At 43.9% G+C, this 13,249-nt stretch overlaps 1 non-coding gene across 1 annotated transcript; it reads left to right on the forward strand.

The window, feature by feature from the left end:
• The first annotated feature begins 12,557 nt into the window (after positions 1–12,557).
• On the forward strand, positions 12,558–12,717 carry LOC137634043 (5.8S ribosomal RNA). Its single transcript, XR_011042439.1, has one exon. It is a non-coding gene; the product is annotated as a 5.8S ribosomal RNA (ribosomal RNA).
• The last annotated feature ends 532 nt before the right edge of the window (positions 12,718–13,249 follow it).

Below are 13,249 nucleotides of genomic sequence, written 5' to 3' on the forward strand. Positions count from 1 at the left end.
TCAAAATTACGACGTCAAATAAGTATGATGATTTGTCAGTTGATATTTCTGATCTGGAAGTCAATTTAAATAAATCGGAAATTCAAGTGGAGGTCCACCAACCTCCTCAACAATCAGATCAAAAAGACAAAAAGAAAATCATAAATTCTAAACCCAATCTATCAAGACCCTCTTTAATAAAACCACCTAAAAATAGTGTTAGATCAAACACTGCTAATGGGAAGACTCCATCCAAGGGGTCTACCAAATTATAAACCATAGTTTTTTCCTCCATTTTGCAATGGAATTGTCAGGGTTTAAGGGCCAAATATGAAGAACTTAAGCTCCTTATTCATGAGCATTCCCCCATAATTATTTGTCTACAGGAGAGCAAACTTGATCATAATACCCCTTGCCCTCGCGAATACATTAGTTATAGGACACCATATGATCACCAAGTGGGGAGCCATGGCGGAAGTCTCATATACGTTCGTCGAGATGTTCCCCAAGTTTCTCTGTCTATTCGTACACCTCTGCAGGCAGTGGTTGTACAGATCGACATAGGGCGAAAATATACAATTTGTTCTCTATACTTGCCTCCAAATGATAACATTTTGTATGACAACTTAGTGGAGGTTATTCAACAACTCCCTCAACCTTTCCTTTTACTTGGAGATTTGAATGGTAGACACCCTTTGTGGGGTGATGTTTTAGCAAACACGAGGGGAAATATCATAACATCAATTGTGGAAAATGAAGATGTGGGACTCCTTAATACAGGAGAGCCCACACACTTTCATGTCCAGACAGGTACCTTGTCATGTATTGACCTATCAATCGTAAGCTCTAATTGCCTTCTCGACTTTGATTGGAGAACATTAGATGATTGGCATACTAGTGATCACGCACCAATCATTATAAACACCAACAATGGTCCACCTTTACAGGGATCGCCACGATGGAATCTTGACAAGGCGGACTGGGATAAATTTCGTGAACTAAGCGAAATTGAGGGGGATGCAGGACAAGTTGAAAATATCGATGATGCCATAGACTTACTGAATGGAACTCTCCATACAGCTGGAGTCAATTCAATTCCCAAAACAACAGGGTTATTCAAACGACGACCCGTCCCGTGGTGGTCTTCAGAACTAACTGCCCTCCACAGAGCCACAAGAAGATCTCTAACACGATTGCGTAGACGCAGAACTGATGAGAATTTAATTATGTACAAGAAATGTAGAGCACAGTTCCGTCGTGCCATGAAAGAAGCAAGGCGCCAGTCATGGATGTCTTTTGTTTCCTCCATTAACAGTAGAACACCACCATCTGCTGTGTGGAGGAAAGTAAAAAAGATAGCTGGCAAATTCACCCCCAACCCACCACCAGTGTTGAAGGTGAATGGCCAGTATGTAACCGAAGCAAATGATGTTAGCAATGCCCTGGCTAATCATTTTTCAAATGTATCCAGCAAGTGTGAAGGAGCCCCTGGTCACCAGTATAGGAGCACTGAAGAAAAGAAAATTTTAAATTTTGCAACAAGAAGGGAAGAGTCGTATAATTCTCCTTTCACTGAAAGAAAATTTGATTCCGCACTTGCTCATTGCAATGATACAGCCCCTGGACCCGATGGAATTCCATATGCAATGATTAAACATGTACATTTTAATACAAAGCTATTTATTTTAAGTATTATTAATAGAATATGGCATGATCATAGTTACCCAAGTGTTTGGGAACTAGCCATTATTTTAGCCTTTTTAAAACCCGGTAAAGACAAGTTTTTAGCAGCAAACTATCGTCCAATTGCATTGACATCTTGTTTATGTAAAATCATGGAGAAGATGGTCAATGCAAGGCTGGTGTGGTACCTTGAAAAGAAAGGTATTTTATCACCGATTCAATGTGGATTCCGAAAAATGCACTCAACGACTGATGTGTTGATACGACTAGAGTCTTCTATTTGTGAAGCCTTTGCTTCCAAACAGCACCATGTTACAGTATTTTTTGACCTTGAAAAGGCATATGATACCACATGGAGATATGGTATTCTTAAAACCATTCATGAATTGGGATTGAGAGGAGAGCTGCCACTATTTATTCAGGCATTTCTTTCACATAGAGTTTTTCAAGTGAGAGTGGGGGAAACTCTATCAGAGAGTAAGTGCCAGGAAGAAGGAGTTCCTCAGGGTAGTGTGCTGAGTGTAACCCTTTTTGCACTAGCAATTAATGGGATATCCTCAGCCATTCCCCAGGATGTTCTCTCAACATTATTTGTGGATGATCTCTCAATATCATTTGCTGGCACTAAAATGGCAATGGTTGAGAGAAAAATCCAACTCTCTATTGATAAAATTATCCAGTGGGCTGACATGAATGGATTTAAGTTCTCGACAAGTAAAACTACCATTGTCCATTTTTGTCGTATCCGGGGAGTACATCCAGACCCGGATATATACATTAAAGGTCAACGGATACCATGTGTATCGGAAACCAAATTTTTAGGTTTGATATTTGACTGTAGACTTACATGGGTTTCTCACCTAAAAGCATTAAAAGCTAAATGTGTTGAAGCTCTGAATATCTTAAAAGTATTATCCCATACATCATGGGGGGCAGACCGCAGTACTATTTTAAAATTATACAAGGCCTTGATTTTTTCCAAAATTAGTTATGGTTGTGAGGTATATTCTTCAGCCACCTCAAGCCGGTTAAAAATATTAGACTCGATACATCATGCAGGTATTAGATTGTCTACTGGAGCTTTTAAAACCTCGCCTATCCCAAGTCTCCTTGTTGATGCTGGAGAGTTACCTCTAGACCTTTACCGAATGTCTTCCATTCTTCGGTATTGGTTTAGATTGCAAAGACTCCCTAACTCTCTAGCCTTTCAGACTGCAAGCCTTGTAAGACACGCATCATACTTTGAGTTGCACCCAAAATCTCCTCAACCCTATGGCTTTCGGGTGAAACGATTATTAAATAGTCTGGATATAATTAGAAATAAGGTACTTCCATTCAAGGTATCATCAACGCCTCCATGGAAGTTACCAGAGATATCTTTTTGTAAATATTTTATTGGAGATAAGAAGAATATGTCAGACCTAGAAGCCAGGTCTCTTTTTAATGAACATGTTAAAGAACATAGAGGATCAACTTTTATCTATACTGATGGCTCCAAATCTGATGCTGGCGTTGGATTTGGAGTACATAGTAATGGTTTTAATTGTAGAGGTGCACTTCCTCTGACCGCTTCCATATTTACTGCCGAACTGTATGGCATATTAACCGCTATTGAGAAAATAGCATTGGAGAAGGAGGGTAATTTTACAATTTTTAGTGATGCAAGGAGTGTCCTTCAAGCTATGGAAGTTTTTAATTCTAATAACCCTCTAGTTTTAAAGATTTTAGAATGGCTTCTCATTATTGGACGGAGAGGTATAACAGTTCAATTTTGTTTGGTTCCAGCACATGTAGGTGTGTCTGGGAATGAGAAGGCAGATTCACTGGCTAAGGAGGCTGCATCCGAGTTGCTGCCAAGAAGGTATCCCATTGCCTGTAATGATTTCTTACCTGTCATCAAGAACTTGGTTTGCAATAAATGGCAACAGCAATGGGATAGTCAAGATGGCAATAAAATGCGAGATATAACAAATGACATATCTCCTTGGAGGTATAATATGATGCCCCGAAAATGGGAGACGTCTCTTTGTCGTCTCCGTATTGGTCACACTCGGTTGACACACGAGTTTCTGCTGAAGGGCCAACACCAACTGTATTGTGATGACTGCTTAGTACCTCTAACAGTAAGGCATTTGCTGACCGAATGCCCCAATTATAACAACTTGCGGAATAGATATTTGTTTGAGGCTCGAGGTGAGGGTGGCAGGTTCATCCTTGCCAAGATTCTTGGAAATGATGTGTCCTACCATGCAAGTGGCATTTTTAGATTTATTTCAGAAGCAGGTCTTCTGAAAAATATTTAACTTTTATTACATTCAACTTTTATGATTTTAATTGAATACTCTTTTATTTTTTATTTTATTTTATCTTTTATTTTTGTATACATAAATTAAATGTTACCGGCGTCAATGACCTCAGATGTCAGGATGCCTGAAAACTTTAAATCAATCAATCAATCTCTCTTGTTTTCTTACTCTGTTTGGACGTTATTTGGGATGTATTAACGTTTTGAGTTTTGGCTTTCGCATATTTGTTTTATTTGATCTGTGATCACGTATTTATAACTTAAAAGGTAGGGTTGGAAGGTTTTTCAACCTATTTTAAACCTCACTAAAGCATAGGGGTGAAATGTAAACATTTCGACCATTGATGACGTCACAGCCTCTTCCGTAGGCTAAAAGTCTGTCTTACCTTTTACAAAGAATATAAGTGATTATGCTTTTAGAGTTTTTAGTTATAAATTAAATTAAAGGAATTATTTTGAGAAAATTTTATCCTTTTAATATTTTTTTTTTTAGATAATCTTCAATCTGTTTGCAAAGATTAACTACTGTTCAGTTTATTTTTGTTACGCAGTAATCAGTATCGTTAAATTGTTACACATATTGTAGCGATTTCATGAATAATACTTTCTTCTTACTTCACAAGTCTTTAATTGTACTTTATCAAAGGAACATTTTATTTTGCTATTAATTGATCCTTTCAGTAACAGAGATTAAAGGAAGTTACAGTTCAGTTTATTTTATATGATGCAGTATTCTTTACATTTGTCGTAGCGCACGATTCTATGTATCCTTGTTGCTTTGGTTTTCGGAATACTAAATTGTTCGTATATTATTTGTAGATGTTCCAATGATGCGAGCGATGATTCATCTTTTATTGGAACCCCTTAATTTAAGGGTTTATTTTAATTTATAATTTTTATATCTACTGTATTAAGGTAATATTTGATATTTAATATTTTGTTACTTTTATATGGGATTCGGTACTTTTGCTTTCCCATTCAAACAATTGTCCAGTGACAGAATTATAAGTCTCTCCCTACAGAGTTCATTTCCTTTGAGAGAGTATATACTTTGGCTTTCAGGTAATTATGAAACTATCTTTGTGCCAAAGAGTAAATTGCAAATTTTTTTTAGTGATAAATTGTGCAGTGAATTTTTATTCAGTGGAGAGTGCTTCTATTCCGACCTGTCGTTATCCTAGACTTAGACCTCTGTCGAGCTCCTGGACCCAGGGGAGAAGTTAAGTCGAACGGCGAAAGGAATCGAGAGGGTAACCAGGCGTTACAGTCTTTTAGACCCGATCTGAAGTCCTCTCGAGCGTTTTCTGTCGATCACCAAAACGCTCACCCTCGCTATAGATAAAGCGAGGTATTAGTGTTTTCAAAGGCGCTAAGCTGAAAACAAAATTAGGTTCGTTCTGCGTGTGTTACGTTTCATGCGGCGCAGACGCAGTGACACCACCTGATGGGTGTCGTCTCTCGACAGTGGCTAGCGCTATGGTTCGACGAAGATAATGCTGAATACGTTTCGCTTAAGGTTGATCCTTGATCTTTGTAGTTAGGCATGAAACAGCATCTATCTTCGGTTATGCAGTCTTTTCAGCCTGCCGTTAACAGTGCAGTTGGGTGTCTCGATTCCGGTCTTTGACACGGACGCACAGGCGTCGTGTCTTTAACTGTGAGAACTCATTGTCGCACAGGCGGCCTACCTACCGCAATGTTCAATGGTGGGGGAAAGTGGATGCTTTACTTAGACTGCTCGACGCAAACCGACGGCTCATAGCACCTAGTATTACAGTGAACCCTCGTTTATCGCGGTAGATAGGTTCCAGACGCGGGCGCGATAGGTGAAAATCCGCGAAGTAGTGACAGCATATTTACCTATTTATTTAACATGTATATTCGGACTTTTAAAACCTTCCCTTGTACGTAGTACTGTTAACAAACCACCCTTTAATGTACAGAACACTTAATGCATGTACTACAGCACCCTAAACTAAAACAGGCACAAATATTAAAGGCGATTTTATATCATGTGTTTCCTAAACACCTAAAGAGCACGATAAAAAATGGCAACCAATGTTTTGTTTACGTTCATCTCTGATCATAATGAAGAAACAAACTCATTTAGTGTACACATATATGTACGTATGGTTAGTTTTTGCATTGATTATATTGATTATACAGTACTGTATGTTGATTTTTTTATTACCAATGTTTTAGTTTACGTATTTTTCTTAGGACTTCCAAATGAAATCTTTTTCTTTATGACGCCGCCTGAAACGACGGCGTGTACGCTCAGTAAACAACCACGCTCAGAACAAACAAGGCATTTAACACGCATGATGATAGTGATAAATAATGATACAGTACATACAGTATTTACAGTAAAAGCATTTACAAAATATGTTACCTTACAAATATAAATTATACAGTACTTGTACGTAGCAAAGCAGGAAAAGAAAGAGAGAGAGAGAGAGAGAGAGAGAGAGAGAGAGAGAGAGAGAGAGAGAGAGAGAGAGAGAGAGAGAGAGAGAGAGAGAGATTGTTTTACGTACGTAAATGTAAATTTTAAACAAAAAAAATATGATAGGTTACAACATGTAGACTTTTAAAACCTTCCCTTTAACTTAATGCATACAGTACGTACATTACTAAACTATAAAACAGGTTAAAGTAAAAAATAAAGATTGTTACTGTACTCACCACGAAAGAAGTTCAAGAAAAACTTGAATGACGATGGCGATGAATTTGCTGCACAGTAGAAATGATGATGATGAAGCTGATGATGTGTTCTACTGTGCAGTCAATGATAGTATTTTACGTCTCTTCAGACGGAGGTGTCTTTTCCTGGGACACCTCTTCAACTTCTTCAATTTCTTCCGAAGGCGTACTAGCAGGAGGAACTGGCTCTTTTTTGCGAGGCTGAAAAAACATTGTGATCGGAAGTTGTTGCCGCTGCTTCTTTTTTCGATCCAAGAGCATCCTGTAGGGAGTCGTGATGTCATCAACCTTGTTGCAGAATTGCATCGAGCGAACCATATCCTCGTCCCACTCTTGCAACATTTCTTTCGCCTCCTTCATATGGTTGCAGAACTTGGCGAGCCGTTCTAATGTTAAGCCCGTTTCTTCGACATTTTCTTGGGTCTCTTCCTGGGTACCCTCACTCTCTTCCTCACTTGCCGATTTCGTCAGGTCTTCGAGGTCTGCGTCAGTTAGGGGCTGGGAATGGCAGTCCAACAACTCGTCGACGTCTTCAGTCGTCATGTCGCCAAACCCGTCACCTCCAATTATGGCAGCCAACTGCACAGATTTCCGTATTGCAGAGTGTTGGATTTCCGACGGAGTAAATCCCTTGTCGTCGTAAACAATATCGGGCCACAGCTTCTTCCAGCTCGCATTCACGGTTGCAGGTTTCATCTCTTGAAGTGCCTTTTGAATATTCTGCAGGCACGTGGCTATGGTGTACTGCCGCCAGTACGCCTTCAAATTGAAATCTTCATCCTCGTCATCTTGGGCAGCATCCACACACGCAACGAGGTCCGCCAAGGTATTCTTCGTGTAGAGGGCCTTGAACGCCCTGATAACCCCCTGGTCCATCGGTTGAATTAATGACGTGGTGTTGGGTGGCAGGAACTCAACCTGAACGCCCTCACGCGACAGGTCAGTTGCGTGTCCACCAGCGTTATCCATAAGGAGAAGGATCTTGAATGGCAAGCCCTTCTCTAAGAGATATTCATGGACTTGCGGGATGAAACACTGGTGGAACCAGTTGGAGGTCAGCATCTTCGTAATCCATGCTTTTTGATTATGCATCCAGTACACGGGAAGGAGATTCTTATTTTTGTTTTTCAAAGCGCGAGGATTTTTCGACTTATAAATAAGCCCCGGCTTTAAAAAAAATCCAGCAGCATTGCCACACATCACGAGGGTAACGCGATCCTTGAATGCCTTAAAGCCAGAGGCTTTGGCTTCCTCTTTGAACAGGAAAGTTCGCGACGGCATTCTCTTCCAAAACAAGCCGGTTTCATCCATATTAAACACTTGTTCCGGCTTGTATCCACCTTCAGCGATAATGTTCTTGAAAGTCTGGTTCACGTAAGTTTCAGCAGCGGCAGTGTCAGCGGAAGCAGACTCCCCATGCAGGGAAACGCTTTTCAGGGCGAAGCGTTTCTGAAACTTCGCGAACCATCCTTTGCTTGCGGAAAAACGTTTCTGAGGCTGGGAATCAGTGGATGTCCCTGGTTGAGGATCATCTGCATCATCATCATCTTCAGCATGGTTGCCGTCGTCCTCTTTAGGTTCCTTTGCAGCAAAATTCTCATACAAGCTCAAAGCCTTTGTTTGGATGGTGTTCGTATCCAACGCTATGTTCTTCTTCCGGCAGTCGGCAATCCACACAGCTAAAGCACCTTCCATGCGTACGATCGTTTTATTACGCGTTGTAACGACTCGCTTCGCTGATCTGCTAAAGGTGATTGCAGCAGTCTTTCTAATGTTCGCCTCGTCCTTTTTGATATAGCGAACGGTGGATTCGTTGATGCCAAAATGGCGGACGGCGGCCGCGTAACTTCTACCATCTTTTAACATGTCGAGAAGCGTAATCTTCTCAGCTATCGTCATCATCCTTCGGTGGCGTTTAGGCTCACTACCAGCCTTACTAGAAGCAGAACGCTTGGGAGGCATTGTACAGTAGGATTTAACAGAAAGTTTAACAAAAAGTTCAACTTAAAACAGTCGCACACAGCACAGATTAAACTTCACAAACTTAAGAACGTCTACTCAGCAATACGCGGAAAGAGAAAGTGAACGATCCAGCCCCGCGAGAACTTTGATGCTGCGGGTAGAAGATGCGGGCAAAACACCAATCACAGGCTAGATAACAAAACTTGAGTATTGATTCGTCATCTATCAGCGCTTGAACCAATCACAACCCGTCTTACAGTACTATGATGCGTTGGTTACTCATAGAAGATGCCCCGCGCATAATGAACGTACGTAGATTAAGTACAATACCGTAATAATAATAAATAATGATAATAATACTGTACAGTAATAATAATAATAATAATGATAATAATAATAACAATAATAATTTTATTAACAACAACAACAATAATAATAATAATAACAATAATAATAAAAATTTACGTACGCTATTTTACGCCTCTCTCTCTCTCTCTCTCTCTCTCTCTCTCTCTCTCTCTCTCTCTCTCTCTCTCTCTCTCTCTCTCTCGTACGCTTACAGTATTCGAAATGTGATTTTTGCAACAAAGAATATTATTGGATGCAGTACTGTACTACGTACGTATACATACAAAAGATTCATGGAAAAGAAGCACATCCATTACAGTACACACCATTCTAATATGGTATGACTGCATCTGATTTGCGTTTCATGTTCGATTTAATTTTACTACGTACTGAATTATCGTATGATCACATTCTCTTTTCGTGTTTTATTTCTTTCTGTGCTGAATTATATATCATATGTAATGCAATGAACAATCAGTAAGAGCAGATATTACTAATTACAGTATTAATGGAATTACAGGTAACAAAATATCGTATTTGGTTGTCTTCAGATTTCGCGGTATTTTCGAATTTTCCGGAAAATCCGCGATATGTATATATATATATATGGGTTATGGGAAAACCCCGCGAAGTGGTGAATCCGCGATTGTCGAACCGCGAAGTAGCGAGGGTTCACTGTATGCCTCGTGAGAGGTACAACAGGTCCACTGTTGTGGCCCGAATAACGGTAAGGTCGTGGAATCAGTGCCAAGTCTCTCGTTAGCCTTGGCAGGCAGACTGTGGTTACCACAGCTGCTGATGGCTCCCCATGCGACCGGTGGCAACTGAGCGTTGAATTCGTTCCCTTGTCCGAGCGAGGGTTGACAATGTAGGAGAGCGATGCGGGTGGGGGGGGGGCCTTGCGAGAGAGGCCCTCCCCTGTGTCGTGTCTCTGAGAATGAGAGGTGGGTCTGGTTTAGCTCTGCTCAGACCAGCCAGCGATGAGACAATGTTTTTGTCGCTGGCCAGCAGAGTAGAGTTGACTGGCCTCCTGTTGGAAAGTACTTAGAACTTGTGGCAATGAAGGGTTCCGCTTTGCTTGAGAGAGAGTAGCAGCCCCTTGATTCAGAGATAGGAGAGCGATGGAAATAGGACGGGCTCCTGCCTGACCCGTGTCCGAACTCACCCGTAGTAGCTCTGCAGCGGCAGCGGCAGCAGCAGCCGTCTCGTCTTTGCGAGAGAAGGCGGAGGCGACGGGATGCAGTAGGACGCGATCTTTGGGACGTGGATCCCGGCCTTTAGAGAGAAAGATTAAGTAAGCAAACTACCTGGTTGATCCTGCCAGTAGTCATATGCTTGTCTCAAAGATTAAGCCATGCATGTGTCAGTACAGGCCGCTCTAAGGCGAAACCGCGAATGGCTCATTAAATCAGTTATCATTCATTTGATCCAAACCTACTACTCGGATAACCCTGGTAATTCTAGAGCTAATACGTGACCATTACAACTCTGACTGGAAGGGAGGAGTGCTTTTATTAGTTGAAAACCAAGCGGGCCTCGGTCCGTTCAGTTTGCTGTGATGACTCTGAATAACTTTGCGCAGAGGGCACGGTCTCCGCACCGGCTCCGTATCTTTCTAGTTTCGGCCTTATCATGCTGTGGATTGTACGCCATGCGCCTACAGTGCCTGTTACGGGTGACGGAGAATCAGGGTTCGATTCCGGAGAGGGAGCCTGAGAAACGGCTACCACATCCAAGCAAGGCAGCAGGCACGCAAATTACCCAATCCCAGCTCTGGGAGGTAGTGACGAAAAATAACAATGCGGGACTCTTCCGAGTCTCCGTAATTGGAATGAGCACACTTTAAATCCTTTAGCAACAACCAATTGGAGGGCAAGTCTGGTGCCAGCAGCCGCGGTAATTCCAGCTCCAATAGCGTATATTAAAGTTGTTGCGGTTAAAAAGCTCGTAGTTCGAGCTCAGTTCCGGACTGGCTGGGGAGGTCACCGCCCGGTGCTTCCCCGTCAGGCTCCGAACAGCTTCCGTGAGTGGAAGCCAAGCCGGTTCTGCCGGGGTGCTCTTCACCGAGTGTCCCTCGCGGCCGGCCAGTTCACCTTGAATAAATGAGAGTGCTCAAAGCAGGCTACTCTCGAATACAATGCCCGAATGTTACCTGCATGGAATGATAGAAGATGATCTCGGTTCCATTTTCTTGGTGGTGGGAGCCAGAGGTAATGATAAAGAAGGACTGTCGGGGGCGTCTGTAATATGACGCGAGAGGTGAAATTCAGTGACCGTCGTAGGACGAACAACAGCGAAAGCATTTGCCAAGAATGTCTTCATTGATCAAGAACGAAAGTTAGAGGATCGAAGGCGATCAGATACCGCCCTAGTTCTAACCCTAAACAATGCTGACTAGCAATTCGCCGTCGTTATTCCCATGACGTGGCGAGACGCCCACGGGAAACCTCAAGTCTTTGAGTTCCGGGGGTAGTAAGGTTGCAAAACTGAAACTTAAAGGAATTGACGGAAGGGCACCACCAGGAGTGGAGCCTGCGGCTTAATTTGACTCAACACGGGAAACCTCACCAGGCCCGGACACCAGAAGGATTGACAGATTAAGAGCTCTTTCTCGATTTGGTGGGTGGTGGTGCATGGCCGTTCTTAGTTGGTGGAGTGATTTGTCTGGTTAATTCCGGTAATGAACGAGACTCTGGCCTACTAAATAGTGGACAGGCGTTTTGGTGCATGGGCCCCGTTCGACACAGTCTTCTTAGAGGGATGAGCAGCGAGTATAGCTGCAGGAGATTGAGCAATAACAGGTCTGTGATGCCCTTAGATGTCCTGGGCCTCACGCGCGCTACACTGAATGGGTTAGCGGGTTGTCCTTCTCCGAGAGGAGCGGGAAATCGCGTGAAAACCATTCGTGATATGGATTGGGGCTTGCAATTGTTTCCCATGAACGAAGAATTCCCAGTAAGCGCAAGTCATCAGCTTGCGTTGATTAAGTCCCTGCCCTTTGTACACACCGCCCGTCGCTACTACCGATTGAATGATTTAGTGAGGCCTTCGGACTGGCGGTCTTGGACTGGGGCGGCGGGTTTCTCCCAGCTATGGGATTCCGCCGACTCGCCTGGACGGGCCGGAAAGATGTCTAAACTTGATCATTTAGAGGAAGTAAAAGTCGTAACAAGGTTTCCGTAGGTGAACCTGCTGAAGGATCATTACTGATGGATGGCTCGGCTGTGCTGCCCTGGGGCGCACGGAGCTAGATGGAGAGCTAGTGTGGGGCTCTAGAGGTGGTTTTTGGTGGAGGGGGGGCAGTCAGTACAAAGACGTCTCGAGGGCTGTGGAGCCACTGTCGTCCGCGTCGCCAGAGAGAAGGAAGAGGTGGCGGCCCGGTGCGGCACGCTTTAGGCGGGGTTACGCCGCTGGCCGGAGACGACGTCGAGTACTACTGTCCCCGTAGTGATGACGGTCGGAGAGAGAGAGAGAAGCACGGCCGTCGGAGGAAGGCCAGCCACGCTGGCATGTCCGTGGCGGGCCGTGATGGAAGTCACGCTTAGCCCATGTTTTTGTAATAATTTCCAATCTGAACAACTTCTAATGGTGGATCGCTCGGCTCGTGGGTCGATGAAGACCGCAGCAAAATGCGTGTCGGCATGTGAATCGTAAGATTATGAGATGCATCGACCAGTTGAACGCACATTGCGGCGAGGGCACTGACCAGTGTCTTCGCCACTCCCGGACGAGTGTCTGTTAAGCATCCATCCTGGTGAAGGGTATTGCTGCGGCAGGCCCTGGCTGGCAGCGGCGCCAAGTGTGCGGCCCCCGGAGAGAAGGGGGCCGGCCGGAGGCGAGCGCCACTGGAAGGGGCGGCCGCGGCTACCGTGAACCGTGGCGAGATGGGGATGTCGGGCCGCCGCCCACTATTTCTGTGGGCTGTCGGTCCATTCCCTCAAGTGTGAAATGTCGCCGTGTCCCTGGACTGGGCCCCGTTGCTGCTGCTGCTGTCCGGCTGGCTGTTCCCAGCTGGCGGCGGCGGCGCGGTGGCCTGGTGTCTGGGACTACGGTGGACAATCCTGCTCTCAGGTGAAGAGAAGCAGAGGCCATCCAGGGTACCTATCCTGAGTGCCTAAGCAGCATTCGGGTCTTGTCCCGGGTCATGTTTCGTGGCTTCGTGAGAAGGAAGCAGCATCTGTTTGAGTGCCGGGCTCGCGGCCAGCTCCTCCTGCCATCTGTGTCTGTGCGAGAGCAGAAGATGGAAGGACGAAGGGCCGGGGCCGCTGG

This window comes from Palaemon carinicauda, chromosome 43, assembly GCF_036898095.1.
Source record: "Palaemon carinicauda isolate YSFRI2023 chromosome 43, ASM3689809v2, whole genome shotgun sequence".
Classification (NCBI taxonomy): Eukaryota; Metazoa; Arthropoda; class Malacostraca; order Decapoda; family Palaemonidae; genus Palaemon; species Palaemon carinicauda.